Source organism: Capricornis sumatraensis, chromosome 4 (genome assembly GCF_032405125.1).
Source record: "Capricornis sumatraensis isolate serow.1 chromosome 4, serow.2, whole genome shotgun sequence".
In the NCBI taxonomy this organism is placed as follows: domain Eukaryota; kingdom Metazoa; phylum Chordata; class Mammalia; order Artiodactyla; family Bovidae; genus Capricornis; species Capricornis sumatraensis.
The window spans coordinates 95,969,722-95,983,201 of record NC_091072.1 but is presented as its reverse complement, the minus strand read 5'-3'; positions in this window follow the sequence as shown (position 1 = coordinate 95,983,201).

Here is a 13,480-nt window from a genome sequence, read left to right as displayed (position 1 = left end):
AATGTATAAGAGGCATGTATCCATCAACATCTCAAGTGAAAGATCAACTAGGTAGTGACTGAAAAAAATAAATGAAGACATATACCTGATTAACGAACACATAGTCTAATAGAGAAAACATATGACATAATGTGGTAAACATTTTTTAAAAGGTACAAAAATAATAATATAATGGCACAAATGAGGGAGATATTCACTAAGCTTGAAGGATCAGAAAACTCAATACACATTTGAATTTGGCCCCTTAAAAGCATACAAGTTCACGGGCAAAGAAGGAGACAAAGGGATATTCCATATGGAGGAAACTGTGAGAACAAAGGCACAGGTGCATGAAAACATTACAATGTATTAAGTTCAGAGGATGTCAAGAAATCCAATATGGCTAAAGAAAAGGGCAAATAAAGATGTATTATCAGAGATAGGACTGGAAAGGAGCATACAGTCAGACGCTGAAGACTGCCAACTAAGGGATGTCACTCCCCCTCTTCTATAAAAATTAAGTCATTAGCCACTGTACTGATGACCTTCAAAACACCCTGAAAGGAATTCAGGACAGATGTTAGGAATGAGATACTGTGTTCTGGAAAAACTAGCAAAACAATCTTTCAGACAGATATTTTCAGGAGAAAACTTAATGAACACAAATTCTTGCACATTCCTGTACTAAGAAAAGTGTTAACTAAGATAGCTGCTCCTTGTGACTAGCAGCAACCTTCTGTCTAGATGTGTGCTTGATTACATGTGTGTTCCACCAAAATCACGTATATATAGACCTCACCCCACCTCTTACCTTTTCAGAACAATTTCTCAGCTATCTGAGAGGCTGTTTCCTGGGCCAGAGTCCTTCAGTAAGACACTGAAGAGATTCAACTCACAGCACTTAAATTGTACAGTCTTTTTTTCCAGTTGACAAGACCCTGATAGCCATGCAAAGAAGCACAGAGTCATAGCAGAAACTTGGGCTCTACCATTTGAACCCAGAGAATATATTTTACTCTGCCATTTTAATCCGGATGGACAACAAATTTCTGTACCTTTGTTGTTAAAATATATATGTGTTTGTGTGTGTATGCATGTGTGTGTGTACTGAATAAAATACTAGTCTTTATTTATCCTTAGCACTAAGAATAAAAAAGGATAAAGAATAAATCAATTATCCAATGATAACAGAAATTACTGGTAGAGATCAAATGAGAACAGAACTGACAATGACTAAAATTGTTCATGATAAAACTTGTTAGCAACTAAAAATTGATTGAAGAATCAAATTTTCTTAATTTATATATATTTTTGCTTCCCAAATATTGGAATTTTAAAAAGTAATGGCCACAAAAGAAAAAATATAATGTCAGAAGCTGTAATTTATTAAATATGATAAGAACAAAGCTAGCTATCAAAGATACACAAAGTTAAATTAGCAAAAGGGGGATAACACATGTGAAATATAAGAAGTAAATCAATGTAGTCAATATAACATTTTCTTTTCAGAGGTTATGGTGTTAAGAATGAAACTGCAGCTCAAGCCCAGAGCCTGAAGGACCTTACAATAGTCAAAGGAACTTGGTTATAACAAAAACTAAGGTCTTCTACAAGAAAATGACATAATGGAAGCACTTTTTAAAGAAAATTAGTTACCAAACCTGCCTTAAGTCCCTAGTGGGCCAGGATAGAGGAGTTGTTAAGTGGTTACAGAAACCACAGTCACTAATTAGCAAGCTCCTGCAAAAGCATCATGAACACCCAAACCAGAATGGCTGCATTGCAAACAGAGAAGAAAAATCCCAAAACGGTTTAGACAATGGTTTTTTTTTTTATGAAAAAAAAAAAAAAGGTCCTCAGTGATTCATTTTAAACAAGTAAAACAAATAAATGAAAAGCTAGCAAGTTGAGGCACATTTCTTCTGGCACATGTGCATTTAGACCAGGAACTCCAAAAATGAGAAGGTAACCCCGACATCTAGTGACTCATTAATCCTAGATGAATCAAGACTGAAAAAAGTTACTGGATATAGGAAACCATGTCATTAGTGAACTTAAAGAATGAAAAGAAGAACTGGAAGATATGGAAAGCAGGGCAAAATAAGGAGTGACAAAATTAGCGGAAAAAAAGAATAAGGGGTGATTGGAAGTCAGAGACAATGTATGTTGAATACTCATCCAAAAATCACATGAGAAAAGGTGATCAGAGATTTCCTTTAGAAAAAGAAAAGAAAAAAAGAAAGCTTACCTGGGTCTTTAAAGATGAGAAGGAATCAGAAAATGGTAAATTATACAATATTCTTGAATGTATTCCATCTTGTTATTAATATTATGAGAAGAGAAATTAATAGAGGAAAATAAGTTATATCCAATAATAAATCAAGCACCAGGGTGAGGGCATCAGTATTTATAGAGAACAACTTAAGAAGGGAGGACCTTAAATTAGCTTAGTTAAATTAATTTCACTCTCCTAGCCCTTGCAAAGTTGTATGAATCCTAAGTCCATATATTAAAACATCTGCAGTTAGAATTCACAGCTTACATTTTTTCTTGGCCAAACCCTTACTGATGGGCAAGGTATAAAGGTACTTGGTCTGGATAACTTAGGGAAGCTAGAAATGGGGATGGAACTAAGCAGTAAAAAAAAGAATACAGAATGAAGAATCTGTAATGCAATGGGAACAAATAGAAAGACTTTTCTAAAAGATCAAATCACTTGTACCTAAGAAGAAACTGATAACTGGAAATAGATATTATTGGCAGCAGTAAATCATGGAGGAATAGCTGGGCATAAAGGCATGAGATGTTAAGAGAAGGAAGCATACAAGAACTATCTGAGGGAAAGTAGAAGGATTAACCATTAAACCAGGATCAACTGGATTACAGATCCATGATAGGAAGTAGAGGATGTACCTTACACAAAAATCGAGTGATCCAAATGAAGTAACTCATGCTTTAGAAATCATTTTCCCACCTACCTAAATATTCCATTCACATACTAGCACCAGAAAACAGAACACTGTATTATCATCCCAAGGTGAAAATATTCATGTGAATTGTATAAGAGAACAATTTTTTCCTCATCAAGCATATAATACCCATTAAGATAAATGCATGTTTTTAACACACCTATCAAAAACAGATTATAGATATTACTACTAAAAGTCATTGAGTTCATTTCTTCTACTTAGGAGCAGACACAGGAATGCAAATTAAAAGTACACTACAAAAATGCTGTAAGTTTCAAGTGCCTCTAACCCACTCCCCTTATATAACAATCAAGGGGAAAGAATACTTCATATCTCATTTTTATTACATGTTGCAAAGGTAGATAAGTTGTGATGTTCTTAGAAAATACCATTTAGATTATTATTTTTTAATTACAGGTTAACACAGTGGTTCCTAACCTCATTCTCATATTAGAATCATATGGGGAATTTTAAAAATTCTAAATCACAGTCTACCATCTATAGCAATTAAATCACAACCTCTGGGTTTGAGGCACAAGCATCATTATTATTTGAAGTTCCCCACGGGATCCCAATGTGCAGACAGGTTGGAAACCATTGTTAACACAGAACTCCTTCAAGGAAACCTGATTAGCCCTTGAGAACAGCAGCTCTCAGACTTTGCTGCACACTAGGATCATCTGGGAACTTCTTAAATCCCTAGAACTTGGCTGCACCCCAGACTAATTTAATTATAAACTTGGGGAGATGAGAGCCAGTCATTAGTTGTTTTTTAAAGCTCCAAATGTATGGCCAAGTTTAAGAATCAATGTGGCTTGTGAAAGTAATCACAATCATTAGATGTCTAGGGGGAAAAAAGCTTTATTTTTTAATGTAATAATTCTTATTAAAACTCTCCAGAAAAAGAAGAAGAACAAGAATGTATATTATGTAAAAATAATGATGCTCTAGTAAGCAGATCAGCTATTATGTTAACAGTATCGAAAATTAAGACAGCGGCAGAAAAAGACTAAGCAAGACAAAGGAAGAAGAAGGAATGTAACCCATTGCATTTAAAGAGGTGTGACTGAATCTCTCAGTCTCTACATAATTAAAATATGTGCCTGGCCTATTCACTACTCTTGCCAAACTTGTAAGTCTAAAGAAAACTTAAAAAGAAAGAAGTTCAGTGGTAGAAAAAAGTTTCCAAATACTCAGATATGTAAATTGGGTGACCCAATAACTTCAAAGCAAGTAAAGGTCATTTCTCATCTCTCACTCTCATTCTAATCAGTCGTTTCTGGCCACTGTTTGATTTTCCTGAAAATTAGCTAAGTAAGAACAAAATGTATATTACATTTCAAATGCAATGGAAGGGGTGACTGAATTAAATGATTTGATGATATAACTTTTAAATGTTTATTTAATCTTCACCTTTATGTAAATATCTTTCAATGGAAGGTATAAGTATCATTTAAAACAGATTTTATAAAGTATAATTAGATGTGCTGTCAGATGGGAAGACAAATTAAAAGTGCAATTCACACTGTTACAGCAGCAATGCCACCCAGAACAGCTGATCTTCTGCACGATGCTCACAGCAGAATGAAATCCAGTCTCTACAGCTTATGTGATAAGACACTTGCAAGGATACTAGCATTTGAATTATTAATCAATGCAGTTTCCTTTGGTGAAAAAGACTCACGTGCTACAAAAATGGAGGAAAGATTTCTTTTTCACCAGTTGCAAACTGACTGCTTGGTCCAAAAATAAAAAGTCTCATCAGTTCATCTAAACAACAGCTAGGCTCAGTGCTCAAGCGTGGTCAGTTGTTTCCAACTCTTTGCAACCCCATGGACTATAGCCCACCAGGCTCCTCTGTCCCTGGAATTTTCCAGACAAGAATTCCTGAGCAGGTTGCCATTTACTCCTCCTGGGGATCTTCCTGACCCAGAGATTGAACCTGTGTCTCCTGGGTCTCCTACATTGGCAGGCAGATTCTTTACCACTAAGCCACCTGGGAAACCCCAACAGCTATGCATGCAATACCAATTGGCAGCACATGGTTATGACAAAGTTATGTGCAAACAATCTATACAGCTGCTGGTGGCCAGAGCAGACTGCTCCTTATGTCTCTAAGGCATATTCATTATTTTCAATTAAAGTTGCAACCTGCTTTCCCCCTTAACGCAGGAAACAAACTCATATGAAGGTATCCTCCTTATACCCAGAGGATAGAAAGCATCCTATCACCAGACTTAAAGAATTCAAAGCTAAGAAAGCTGCATAAACAAACTTATTTCTTCACTAGTCGGCTAGCTAAGCACTAGCACCTTTGCTTTGTTAAATCTTCACAAATAACTGGTTCTTTGTCTAGTAATGATATACAGTCTGCTTTAGTCACTTTGGGGGGTCTCATTTCCATCAGACTTCTGGGCAAATCATTAATTTTTTTTCACATGTGACTGTCCTGTTTCAATTTAATTATTAGAGCAGCCAAAAAGAATTCAAGAAGGCAAAGGGGAACAAATTTCCACCTGCCCAACACAGCCAACCATTTGGGGAGAATTCAGCCATTGTTATAAATGTAAAGTGAAGTCACTCAGTCGTGTCAGGCTCTGTGCGACCCCATAGACGGCAGGCCACTAGGCTCCGCCATCCCTGGGATTCTCCAGGCAAGAACACTAGAGTGGGTTGCCATTTCCTTCTCCAATGCATGAAAGGGAGAAGTGAAAGTGAAGTCCCTCAGTCGTGTCCAACTCTTCGCGACCCCATAGACTGCAGCCTATTAGGCTCCTCTGTCCATGGGATTTTCCAGGCAAGAGTACTGGAGTGGGTTAAATCCCTGGTCTAAAGCCAGATGAACCAAGAAATTTTTAAATTATCTGCAATTTCTAATGCAAAGGTAGGTACAATTCTAGATATTAGCAGTCTTATCCTGAAAGAGGAATTCAAGAGGCAAACCTTTAAAAATCATTTTCCCACTTCACCAGCTTAGACAAACCTTTCATAGATGAAAAAGTCAAAGATGATATGATTTGACCTTTCAACCTCTTCATTGAGCCACTGTTGAATTCACTAGGCACCCAATCAAAAGACAAATGTTTTTTCCAACAGCCTGAGTTATTATTGTTAACTAAACAAGAGGTCATTAAACTCAGGTGGCTCAAATGCCATGGGGGGGGTTCTATGGAACCTACTCAAAATCTAAGCCTGTAAATGTCTCAGAGCTACAAGATCAAAGCTTAAGAACAACCAACCACAAACAGCCAACTAGGCATTAAGCCATAGCCAAGCAAATAGTTTACTTTCTTTGTTTCCACACCTTCTGCTCTTTAGTTTTTCCCTGGCTTCTGTAGGAAGAGCATTCCTAACTACTTCTATTTAATAACTTTGATGCTGCCAAATTGGAATAGATTTTTTACTCAATTAGATTCCAGAAATTTTTAATATGCTTCACTTTATCTCGCAACATACATAACTCTGAAAATAAAAATCATAAAAACAGTTTTTAAATGGACTATCCTAGCTGTTAAAAGAAACACACATGACTCAACTCTGAATCTGGTCAGCAACGTTTATTACAATTCAAACATTATAAGGAAAATAATATTGTTAGGTAGAATAAGGAAAAGGAGTCCAAAATGGCGGTGGCTAAAAGACAAAGGGAAAAGCCCGCGAAAATAGAACAAAAGAAGGTCCGAGGACCGGAGTGAGGACCTCAGGTAAAACAAACACTCCTGGCTGGCCCAATTTACATAGGACAGGCCCAGGGAGAGATAAACATATAAATAGAGGAGCCAAAGCTAGCTCTCTCCCTCTCTCCCATGCGCTGGGGCGCTCTTCTCCTCGCGTCTTTGGATCGACGTGCCCTCACGCCTCAAAGATGGATTTTCCTGCTATCTTCTAAATAAAATAGAGCTGTAACACTGAGCTGTAATGCTGATTTGCCTAAGAGCTATAACATGGTCCGTTCGAGACCTGAGAGCTATAACACGGTCTATCCAAGACCTGAGAGCTGTGACACGCCGAGGGGGCTTTAATGTCCGTCACTCCAAATCTCTGTTGGGACGAGACAAGGAACCGAGGAACATACACACTCGTGTGACAATATAAAAACCATTCATTTTAAGCACAAAACATTTTGCAACTTTTCCTGTGAACTTGCTTTATAAATTTAATATATTTTAATCCAAACAAAAGACAAACTTTTCTGCCCAAGCTTCATTAAATGGTTGATATGATCAATATTTCAATTCTTCTCTTAGCAAAATCTGTGGACAAATAAAACATTTCATCTCCAAATTTTAAAATGGTTCTAAATTGCTAATACTAAAAAAAGCATTTTTAATTATCTCCTTCTCTAAAAGATGGTCTAGGCTCTTTGTATTCACACTAGAAATATTATAAAAGCTCTAGCAAATTGCCTTATTGTTTGATTTTCCTATTTGATGTTGTTCACCAAGTAAGCACTGAATGTCCTGTCTTCCATTGCAAAGCTCAGACAATGGATGCGCTGCTGTCAGCAAGCCCTTTCTGACTGAAACCTCTTCTTTCATGAAACTCATTCAGTAACCCTGAACCTGGCCTCTAAAAAGAACATCGTATTTGCACATCTTATAGTTGGTAGACCAAGGAAGTAAAATTGTCACTCTTTTTAAAAGCAGAGCTTTCTCGTGGCTGCATTCGTTTAATTCTACAAGTCTTTGTCATCTCCTAGAGTATGTGGCCACTCTTTCCCTTTGTCTCTTTCACCATAAATCAGTGCAAAACAGCCACTTTTGAGAACAACAGTCTTTCAGCCAGGTTCTTAATAACGCTAACATAAAGGTGTCCTCATCCTTCTGCTCAGTTCTCAGACATCCTTTGATTGTTGCAGGGTTAAGGGAAAAGGAGGGATCATAATACAGATTTCAGTAGACTAAGAGTTTGCCTTCTTTTTGATTAAGAATTTATTTTTTAGGAATCATGAAAACATCATAGCTCAGTTGGTTAAAAATCCACCTACAATGCAGGAGACCTCAGTTTTATTCCTGTGTCAGGAAGATCCCCTGGAGAAAGGATAGGCTACCCACTCCAGTATTCTTGGGCTTCCCTTGTGGCTCAACTGGTAAAGAATCCTCCTGCAATGTGGGAGGCCTGGGTTCGATCCCTGGGTTGGGACGATCCCTTGGAGAAGGGAAAGGCTACCCAATCCAGTATTCTGGCCTGGAGAATTCCATGGACTGTATAGTCCATGGGGTCCCAAACTGTTGAACATAACTGAGCGACTTTCACTTTCATGAAAACAGCCCCTCAACACTCTCTATGGTAAGGGTGTCAGAAGCAGTGAAGGAGGGCAGAATTTACCTCAAATATGTCTCCTTGGCACAAGGATTATTTTAGGGTACTGGTTATTTTTAAGAAATAGTAGACACAGGAAATGCTCTTGAAAACCAAGTAGAAGTTACCCTTTTGTCAGAGACATTTACCAGGGAAGTCTCCATTTGTAACCACATCTCGCTTTCCATACCAGGAGGAGGAGGATGTTTAAATCTCTAGAATCTCTTATCAGTGGAAAAGACATGAATTTAAATCCACATAATAATCCTACCCTTGATTGCTGTGTTTCCCCTGGTAACCTCCCAAAACTGACCTCCCCTCTCTCTCCCAATATCTCCTTTGACTTTCTCTGAAGAAAGTATTTAAGGAGGTAGCTTGGGTCATTTGGGGAAGTCACTTAGTTTTCCTACCTATCTCCCTTGTATATAAGAAGTAAACAAGGCATCTGCTGTTTGTTTTTGTCCTGTTAATCTATTATTTATTAAAGGAGGGAGGTCTCAGCCAAGAACCTAGAAGGGGAGAGGAAAAATTATTATTTTTCCTTCCCCACACCAGCATTACCGAGATTTTGTTTAGCAATGAATTTTTACTGAGCTGTGTGATTTGGGGCAAGTTTCTTAGCTTCCTTGTACCACATTTTCCCATGTGGAAATAAATGTAATATTGCTCTCTCAAGAGGAGGCGGATTAAAAGGCATGATATACACAAAATACCCTGCCCCTCTGAGTAACTGCCAAATTAAATTAATCCTTACTTTGAAAGGAGAATTTAATAATGATCTCCGAAAAGCCTAACACCCTCTAAAAATGACTTCTAAAATAACTTTGGTGAACCCAGGAGCTGCATTCATCATACACATCGTATCCCACATTCCAAGATATACATCTATTAATGTCACAATATTTTGTAACAAATACTCTAAATGGGGGACTTAATAATTTTCAAAATGAACATGAATTTTGAAATTGAAAAAAAGGATTTTCAATTCCTATATCAGAAAGATGTGACATACATCTTTTTCAGAGAGAAGTACTGGGGTGAGGAGAATAAAGAACAAACAGCCCACAGGTCAAACATACTCTCACACGCAATAAACTGGTTGTCCTTGTGACGCTTCAGTTCAGTTCAGTTCAATGCAGTCGCTCAATCGTGTCCGACTCTTTGTGACCCATGAACTGCAGCACGCCAGGCCTCCCTATCCATCACCATCTCCTGGAGTTCATTCAAACTCACGTCCATCGAGTCAGTGATGCCATCCAGCCATCTCATCCTCTGTCATCTCCTTTTCCTCCTGCCCCCGATCCCTCCCAGCATTAGAGTCTTTTCCAATGAGTCAACTCTGCATGAGGTGGCCAAAGTACTGGAGTTTCACACCACAATTCAAAAGCATCAATTCTTTGGCATTCAGCTTTCTTCACAGTCCAACTCTCACATCCATACATGACCACAGGAAAAACCATAGCCTTGACTAGACAGATCTTTGTTGGCAAAGTAATGTCCCTGCTTTCAAATATGCTATCTAGGTTGGTCATAACTTTCCTTCCAAGGAGTAAGCATCTTTTAATTTCATGGCTGCAGTCACCATCTGCAGTGATTTTGGAGGCCCCCCCAAAAAAGTCTGACACTGTTTCCACTGTTTCCCCATCTATTTCCCATGAAGTGATGGGACCAGATGCCATGATCTTTGTTTTCTGAATGTTGAGCTTTAAGCCAACTTTTTCACTCTCATCTTTCACTTTCATCAAGAGGCTTTTTAGTTCCTCTTCACTTTCTGCCATAAGGGTGGTGTCATCTGCATATCTGGGGTTATTGATATTTCTCCTGGCAATCTTGATTCCAGCTTGTGCTTCTTCCAGTCCAGCGTTTCTCATGATGTACTCTGCATATAAGTTAAATAAGCAGGGTGACAATATACAGCCTTGACGTACTTCTTTTCCTATTTGGAACCAGACTGTTGTTCAATGCCCAGTTCTAACTGTTGCCTCCTGACCTGCATATAGGTTTCTCGAGAGGCAGGTCAGGTCGTCTGGTATTCCCATCTCTTTCAGAATTTTCCACAGTTTACTGTGATCCACACAGTCAAAGTCTTTGGCATAGTCAATAAAGCAGAAATAGATGTTTTTCTGGAACTCTCTTGCTTTTTCCATGATCCAGCAGATGTTGGCAATTTGATCTCTGGTTCCTCTGCCTTTTCTAAAACCAGCTTGAACATCTGGAAGTTCACAGTTCCCATATTGCTGAAGCCTGGCTTGGAGAATTTTGAGCATTACTTTACTGGCATGTGAGATGAGTGCAACTGTGCGGTAATTTGAGCATTCTTTGGCATTGCCTTTCGCTTAGTGTCTATCAAAGGTGAAGATGTCTTGGACTCAACTGGGGAGCATTTAAGTCTATATGGATAAAATGCATATTTCTGGGCCTCCACGTAAACTACTGAATTGGAACCTAGGGAGCTGGGGGAAGAGTAAGACCCTAGAAATTTACATTAGACAAGAACCCCCTCTGAGGCTCAGTGTCCTCACCAGTGACAACAAAGCCGTAGTCCATGCACTGTACTCCAAGAAAATGGAAGAACTGAAGTCTCATGTGAGCAGTAGCTATGCTTAGTGACTCTTGCCTAATCTTGCCTATATTTGTGTGGCATTTCAAACTAGGCACACATGGTCAATATTTCCTAAATGAACCCTTGCAACTACCTCCAATCAGAAAAACCAAAAGCTTAGCTCTCCAGTAACCAAGAATGTGTATGAAATTCATTTTCATGAGAGAATGCATTTCACTTGTTCAGTGCTAAACTATAATAGGTTATAATGTGAAACTAAATGACATTTGCCATTTTCTTACAAATAACTTGATGTTACGCCCTCTTGGTATCAAATGAATTACCATCAAAATGAATTCTGGTCAAACAAACTCCTCCGAACACCAGTTACTTTGTTATTGTGCAGTACAGTTGTATAATTACCCTGCCACTGCAGAGCACTAACCACATAATTAGTTAAATAGTAATTATCCTTTGAGGAACCAATAACTAAGTGGAATCTGTGTATGAGAAAAGGAATCACTGCCTTACTGGATCAACAAGGGAAAGAAATCTTCAATGAAGGTTTAAAAATTAATCCACTAAAGAATATCTCAAAATCATGGATTTTAGATCATATTACTTAAATAATATGAATAAAATGAATACTTGAACAATATTAATGAAAAAGAAACAAAGTCAAATAGAGAAAATGTGTTGAAAAGATGATTCATTTTCTGTATTATCATTTCAGAACTGAAAACTGACTGCGTAAGTTCACCTTTTCTACTTAAAAATGCTAAAATCCAAGTGTATCTATGTATCTGGGCATAGAAATAGTGGAAAAGAGGGAGGTAATATATGTTCTAGTAAGTCACTGAAGTACTGCCCATAAAATGTCCTGAATTGGATAAAATGTCATTCAAATTGGAAAAGGAAGGGGCGTTCATAAGGAGGAAGTTAAGAAAATAACAGAGAAAATAAGAAAAGTGAAAGAAAAAAGAAAAATCAATCTCAAAGAGAAAAGCACTATGAACACAATGTAAGTGTACAGCATGGCCCTCACCCCAGGCAGCCCATCATGGCAGTAAAAGCGCCCAGAAGGAAGCCAGTTAGTGAAAGGTGCAGAAATGGGGAACCTGATGGGAAGAAAAGTCTCACAAAGGAATCATCATGGAAAGAGAGAAATAAAAAGGAAAAATGAGCAGCTAGCCCTCCAAGTCCATTCCCCTCCCCACATTCTGCAGGCGAGCCCTACTAAACTTGTGTTCTCTGAAAGAATCCTTTAAGTGCCATACTGCCAAGAGGCATCGTTGTGAATGTTTATTTAGAAAATAATTTTTTCTTTTACATAAGTTATCTTTGAAGTGTATTTCATGGTTATGAATTGTTCAGAATCACTTCCAAATACTTGTTCTCCCACAGGAATATGTCCCTGGAATCACAGTAACAGAGAATCAAAAAAGATTATTTGATTTTCAAATAACAGAGCATGACTTTCCTTTGTCTTCTGGCTCTCAGGTGCAAGGAAATAGGGCACTCTCATCATTGGAAAACCTCTCTCGTTGGCATAATTTCCAATATATTCCTAAATCCTACCTTGCTTGGTGTCCCAATTCCTTTCCTAAACTGCTTGCTATATGTCCTGAAATTTGGCCATAGATTTATGGAAATAGGAAGTTCATAGGAATGTGTTTCACTTATTAAAAGTAATTAGTAGACTATGCATCTCATATATTTTTATTCTTTCTTTTTTTCTAAACTTGTACCAGGTTCTTCATATCTAAGTTTTTTAATATCTGTCCATTTTGCTCTATCTATATCTAATTTGTTGCCTTGAAGTGCACAAGTTGGGTATACATCTTGCACACTTTACTTTTCAGTTCCTTAGTTATAAAAATCTTTGTTGCCTCTGAAAAAGAATATTGCTATTGTTACTGTTATTATTGTTGTCGTTCAATTGCTAAGTTCTGTTGATTCTTTGCAACTCCATGGACTACAGCACACCAGGCCTCCCTGTCCCTCTCCATCTCCTGGAGTTTGCTCAAATTCATGTCCATTGAGTCAATGATGCCATCCAACCATCTCATCCACTGTCATCCCTTTCTCCTCCTGCCTTCAATCTTTCCCAGCATCAGGGTCTTTTCCAGTGAGTCAGCTCTTTGCATCAGGTGGCCAAAGTGTTGGAGCTTCAGCATCAGTCCTTCCAATGAATATTCACGACTGATTTCTTTAGGATTGACTGGTTTGATCTCCTTACTGTCCAAGGGACTCTCAAGAGTCTTCTCTAGCATCACAATTTGAAAGCAGCAATTCTTTGGCATTCAGCCTTCTTTATGGTCCAACTTTCATATCTGTACACAACTACTGGAAAAACCATAGCTTTGACTAGATGGACCTTTGTTAGCAAAGTAATGTCTCTGCTTTTTAATACACTATCTAGGTTTTGTCATAGCTTTCCTTCTAAGGAAAGCCCAAGTGATTTTGGAGCCCAAGAGAGCAAAATATGCCACTGATTATTTTGAATTGAAGTTACTTAAGGAAAAAGCAGTAAATAAAGATATTGTGAACCTTCTCTGTCCACCTGCAAGCAGGAAACAAATCTCACATGTGCAAAGTGCCCTCGCTGTACCAAAAGGATAATAGGCATCCTTATCACCAGAACCAAAGAATTTAGAGCCAAGAAACCTGTATAAACAATATTGTGACC